Genomic DNA, 6,326 nt, shown 5'->3' with positions numbered 1-6,326 from the left:
TGCCTCACTATCTCAGATGCATTTTCTTCACTTGAGTACACAGCATACACAATTGTCACAGCTACCTCATCATAAACTTCAACCATGTAAGCATGATTTGAGGTGTCTTCTGTTTGTATATCCCACTGATAAGTACCATCTGGATTTTAAACAACAACTGCCTTTGACTCCATCAAATAAGGAGTACTTACTTGTTGTGGAGAAGCAGGTAATGTTATCATTGCTTGAGTTTTCTGACTGTTTGGAGGAGTAATACAGCCTTTATTGTAGTTTTGTCTACTAGCAACGGTATTATCATTTCTCTTAGGACGTTGACACTCTCTAGCAAAATGACCAAATCCATCACAATTATAACACTTCACCTTGGATTTATCAAAGCCTTTAGTGCCATTTCCTACAAATGTCCCTGTTCTCTGAGTGGATCTTCTGACCTTAATAGTAAGCATAGCTAGCTGCCGTTGTAGATCCATTTCTTCCAAATCATCAGGATCTATGTGATTGTAATCCTCATCGATCAATGCAGGATCAGTAACCTTTCCTCCGATAAATGCTTCATGGGCATTACAAAAGGCTGAGTAAACACTCATTCTACCTTCTGCAGAACTCATACTCATTGCCATAGAGTGAAAAGATTGTACGTTACTCTTGACATTCGTATTTGCATTGTCATAAGCAACATATCCAACAAGACCTTCTGCATCCATTATTGGTGTAGCTTCAGCACCACTTAGAAATGCATTGTTTCCCGAGCTAGAACTCGCCAAATGAACAGTTTGGCTTGATACAATGACGGATCTTGAGTGAAACCCAAGTGTGTATCTTTAATTCTTCTCTTCATATCTCTATTCTTAAGCTTGGAGACCACCTTTTCAAAATCCCATGAGCTATATTCTTGATCATCTTGAAGTTGATTAACATAATCGGTCCATGTTTTAGGTAGTGAGTCCAAAAACTTATCAACTAGCTCAGTTTGAGGATAAACAACCTCAAAATATGACAACTCTGTAGTCAAATGACTGAATCGATTAATAATCTCATCAAGAGATTCTCCTTTCAGTCCATTGAAGGCTTCATATTGGCGCTTCAGAAGTTTGATACGATTTCTCTTCAAGGTTGCATCGCCCTCACAATATCTTTCAAGGGCGTCCCATAAGTCCTTTGAAGTAGTGTACTTTTTGAACAAATGTACACTATCTTGAGGTAAGGCCATGGTAAGAGTGGACAAGGCCTTTCCTTCAACAGCGTATCTCTTCCTTTCTTCAATCGACATATCTGCATAAGTATACCTACCGATCATTCCATTCTTTTCATAAGATGGCCAATCAAAACCTTCAGTTATCACTAGCCACATGTCCATGTCATTAAGACGAATGTAATCTTCAAAACTTCTCTTCCACATCCAATAGTTTTCCAAACGGAAAAGTTTTGGAGGTGTGTTTCCACGACCAACCTCATGATCGGGCATGATCATCTGGCTGATGAGTAGGGCATTTGGTGAATTTGCGGCAGCTGGAATGGTAGTCATTTCGAATCTTTTATGATCAAATCAAACGAAATAACAATGTAGTTCGCGTGGCACGAAGTCACACGTGACAAAAAGTGGACACAAAGGACACTTGTCACGATCTGGCGCACGAAGAGCAATTCGTACTGACGTGGCACGAAGTGGACACGAAGTTTGCTGTGTGACGTAAACACGAACAGGAAGATCACCTCGTGCTGACGTAAGCACAAAGTGACACGAAGAAGAGCACGGAAATGCTTTTAAACATGAATTTTGAATCGAATTTGCAATCAATAACAAATCAAACAATCTTACACCTTCTGGTAAACAACCTTAGGGCTCTGATACCACTTGTAAGGTACCCTATTGTTGCGTGGATCGTAATAAGACATGATTCGTTATGTCAAGAGTGCGGAATCCTCTTGAGATAACTAGATTGCTATTGCCTTTTGCTGATTAATGAGTGATTAACCAACCTAAGGTGATGCACGAAGCTTGTGGTTCGTGTATGAGGCCACACGAGCAACAAGTCAACCGAATTCGTAAATTGTGAATAGTTGATTCAAAAACGTTACCTAATTTCGTGATTTAGGTTTCTATTTATACTAATAGGGTTTTGGTTCATGTGGGCTTAGGCCTTAATTGATGAATTAGGGCCAATTCAACAATGTAACCGAATGTTACATTAGTTAATGTGAATGACATGCCAAACACATTCAGACAACTAGCCTAGCTAGACTACCAAAAAAAAAAAAAAAAAAAAAAAAAAAAAAACAATCAGCCAGAGACGTCTTCAGCTTGCATTGAAACTCTCCACTCTTTTAGCAAATTATTTTGGCCTTTGAATCTAATGGTGACTAGCCTCAATCGAACCATGTGAATAATCAGCTCTACAATGACTTCCACACTACACGAACTCTGTGTAAACAATCTTTCATTCCGTTAAGTAAGAGGTTGCCGCAACAAGGATCCTACTAATCACACTTTCAACAGTTTTCTGTTTGGATCTATGAACGATCCTACAAATCATTCATATTTGCCAATGCCTTTATCTTCCTCCAAACCTGTAACGAAAAATGACATTTATAAAACAAATGTGAGAGAGAATCTATCCCCGTTTTGCAGAGGGGACAGCACATGAGCTTCAGATTAGTCTCACTCCCAGTCTTCCATACCTTCATACGATCCTAAGTCTTCAATTTGTTTCAAAAAACCAGCCATAAATGAAAGGCATGACGTGGTATACATTGTGAGAACCAGACAACATTAACCCAATCCACTTCACCTTGTTTCCTTCTCAACGAATCCAAAACCACTTTTGAAGAAAAATCAGTCTCTACACCATTCGAACATTTCCATACATTTCGATCTTCATTATCATTGATTTGTATATGTGGTATATGAATTAGAACAGGGAACACATTATACCAAGCATCCGACCACAACCATTGATTGTCCCGAATAAGGTCAGCCGCTTTACTATTCAGATTGCACCCAACACTTGCAATCATCCTTGGAGTGATAAAACTGAGCAAAGGGCTCTCGACACACCAATTATCTGTCCATACAAAGGTATTTAGACCATTACCAATCTTTTTCCAAATATACGGTCTAATAGTGTCTCGCATTTGTAACAGTTTCCTCCACCCCCAACTCATACTTCCACGAGGAGCAACCACCCAAAAATTTGAACCTTTTATCTTATAGTCATGTATCCATTGTACCCATAACGACTTCCTTTTGTTGATGATAGACCAGATGTGACGAGCCATAAGAGCTTTGTTCACATCCGAGATCCTTTTAATGCCGAGACCCCCCTCATATTTAGGCAAACAAACTGAATTCCAAGCTACTTTTGATTTTCTCGTTGCTACCAATCCCTGGCTCCATAGATAGTTCCTCATTTTCTTTTCTAAATCGTTGATAATACGAATAGGTAAAATGAAGACCATGGCCCAATGTATATGCATTGACGAGAGAACTGAATTGATCAATTGAAGCCTACCCGCAAACGACAAAGATTTTTATTTCCAATTATCTATTCTGCTCTCCATTCATTCGACTAAAATTCTACAATCTTGAAATTTTAATCGAGTAGAAATAAGGGGAACACCAAGATAACGTACCGGTAGGATGCCCACTTCAAATGACATAATGGACAAGATGGCTTGCTTATGATGATCCGGTACATTGCAGAAAAAAGCAGAACTCTTTGGAAGACTAGGAGCTAATCCAGAAATATTTTTGAATGTGTTAAGTGAATCCATTAAAATCTTAGCTGACCTTACATCCCCTCTCACAAAAAGAAAAAGATCGTCAGCAAAACAAATATTGATGATCTTCCTTTTACTACATTGAGCATGAAACTTGAAGCCATTCGATTATGAGGTATTCCTCCTCAGAATTAATGATAACATCTCCATAACAAGCGTAAAAAGGTAAGGTGACATAGGATCTCCTTGGTGAAGACCACGTTTTCCCTTAAAATATCCATACACATTACCGTTAATACTTAGAGAATAAGAGACACTTGTAACACCTCCATAGTTGACATAGGTCAGTTATCTTTTAGTATATATAAAGATGTTCAGAGGTGTACATATGTCATTTTTACTCCATTTGTTGATAATATGATATCCATTGTTAACATATTATTACTAGATCAACTGGGTTAAAAATAATAAATATATACTTATAAGAACACGAAATATGTTTCTTTTTATAGAGATACAACAAAATAACAAAAGTATAAATATCCAAAACTTTTATTTTACAAGGCGTAAAATAAACCATTACAAACCAAAAAACATTACAATAGCAAGGTTGTACCACTAACCTGCAGAATTAAATTCAACATAGAAAATAAGAACCTAGATAAATTATTCCGGAAGAAAAAAATTCATATAGAACATAGAAATAACATAATTCTTGGCAACTTCGGCAGCAAAGCTCTTACCAAACTTGAAATCTTAGAAAGGTATGTGTCTCTGCTTGCCTGTTTGGGAGACTTACGCAGTTACGCTAAAATACTAATTAGATTTCTACTTACAGGTTGTTTTAAATAGAGTATGTACTGCAATTGAAAACCAATGTCATAAGAGTTGGACATATAAGATTAGAATCGCATATACAAACACAACATAAACATGTGAGCTCAATTCCTATTTTTTCAGCTTTTAATGTAGTTAGTATGAAGTATGATTTATTTCGCTTACTGGTAGCATCAAATGGTCTAGCAACAAAGCTCGTCTACTCTTCATTGATAACTATAGTCTCTTCATTTAACAGAAACAACTGGGTACAATATATCACAACTCATGCCTTTATTAAACAATTCCTATCTAATAAACAATCCTGCCTAATGCACACTAACATGTAGTAAATGGCCTTTTTACCCTAACTCATCTAGTCTCCATATCCGCACCCAGCTGGTCCAACTCAAACCCGTAAATGAAGGCAAACCATTTAAGATTAGACCCAACGTATTATGCATGAAAGAGAAGACTGCTGGGAGTGTGTACTATACTTACAGTATCCTTTTTTCTTTCTTTCTTTTTTCTTTCTTTCTGAATCAACTCTCATAGGGGTTGATAAGCTGCTATTGTACACAAACTTATGTATTTTCAGCAAAGACATTTTGCTAGTAGCAAGTTACGGTAATAACCAAGGAAGAAAAAGATATACTACCTTCAAAAACACTTCCACTGAACCATTCTATAAAATTTGCAATCTCCTTGGATATAAGAGTTTCCATGATCATTTCCCTTTGCTATACAGTGTCCAAACCACTATCCTATTCACCGAATAAGACATTACGTCGTATTCAACAATTTTCAAATCAATTTTGTAGAGTACCCCTCAATCTACAACCATCTTTCTAATATAACTCTACAACTAAGGGCATGTTTGGTTCATGGAATTCATGAAAATTCAAAGGAATTGGAATTTGACTTCCATTCCATATGTTGTTTGGTTGGAAAAATAATGTAATTGGATTTCAAAACTTTCCTTCAAATTCCTTGAAACACAGAATCTACAATTCCATCACTAAACCTATGGAAAGTTTTCCATTCCAATGGAATTGTAACAATTTGACTAAAAAACCCCAAAAAATTTACAAACCGATTTCCTCTAAAGCCTTGTATGTCTGTCGAGATGCTGTTGTGCCACCACCAACCACCCCGTCAACTACCTCCTACTACCGGTTCTTACGATGTCCAGCCGCCGCCGTGATGTTTTTGCTTTCCGGCCGCCGCTCCAGTAAAATTTCCAGCGAGTTTCTTTTATGTTAAGCAATAGTTTGTTACCAATCCTTGTAGCCTTGTAGGATTGGAAAGTTGAGATACTGTTAGTATAGATCAATTAAAGAAAAGGGCGGTTGGTAATTAAAAAAACTTTGATTTGCAGAGTGAAAGTTGAAGACTTGAAGGTTAGGTAGAAGATTTTTGGGGAAGATGTATTTTGATTTTTTATGGATAGTTAGATACACATACATCATCGATTTACTTATCTATAGTCTGTATTATCATTATACTATATTATTGTCCAGCATAATACGCGAAAAAATATATTTTTATACTTATATATATTAAAAATATAATTTTCTTAAGTAATAATTCATGAATTAATAAAAATTTAATTTCACTTTATTAACATTTATTTTTTTTACTTTGATAATTTCATAAAAATTTATTGTGTCCTTCATTAAGTCTTACTGATTCAATGTCAAAAGTTATTACTTATTCATGTCATCACAAATATCTCGATATCATTCGGATTTTTATGTCATATCATAAAAAATATCACACATGACACATTCTTT

At 36.2% G+C, this 6,326-nt stretch overlaps 1 long non-coding RNA gene across 1 annotated transcript; it reads right to left on the bottom strand.

Annotated features, from left to right (window-relative positions):
- Positions 1-4,247: 4,247 nt before the first annotated feature.
- Positions 4,248-5,988, bottom strand: LOC122596095. Its single transcript, XR_006323289.1, has 2 exons — positions 5,192-5,988; positions 4,248-4,340 (listed from the first exon to the last, which is right to left on the bottom strand). It is a non-coding gene; the product is annotated as an uncharacterized LOC122596095 (long non-coding RNA).
- Positions 5,989-6,326: the final 338 nt, after the last annotated feature.

This window comes from Erigeron canadensis, chromosome 4, assembly GCF_010389155.1.
Source record: "Erigeron canadensis isolate Cc75 chromosome 4, C_canadensis_v1, whole genome shotgun sequence".
Lineage (NCBI taxonomy): Eukaryota > Viridiplantae > Streptophyta > Magnoliopsida > Asterales > Asteraceae > Erigeron > Erigeron canadensis.
Note: the sequence above shows the minus strand (reverse complement) of the source record. Positions and strands in the feature narration are given on the sequence as shown.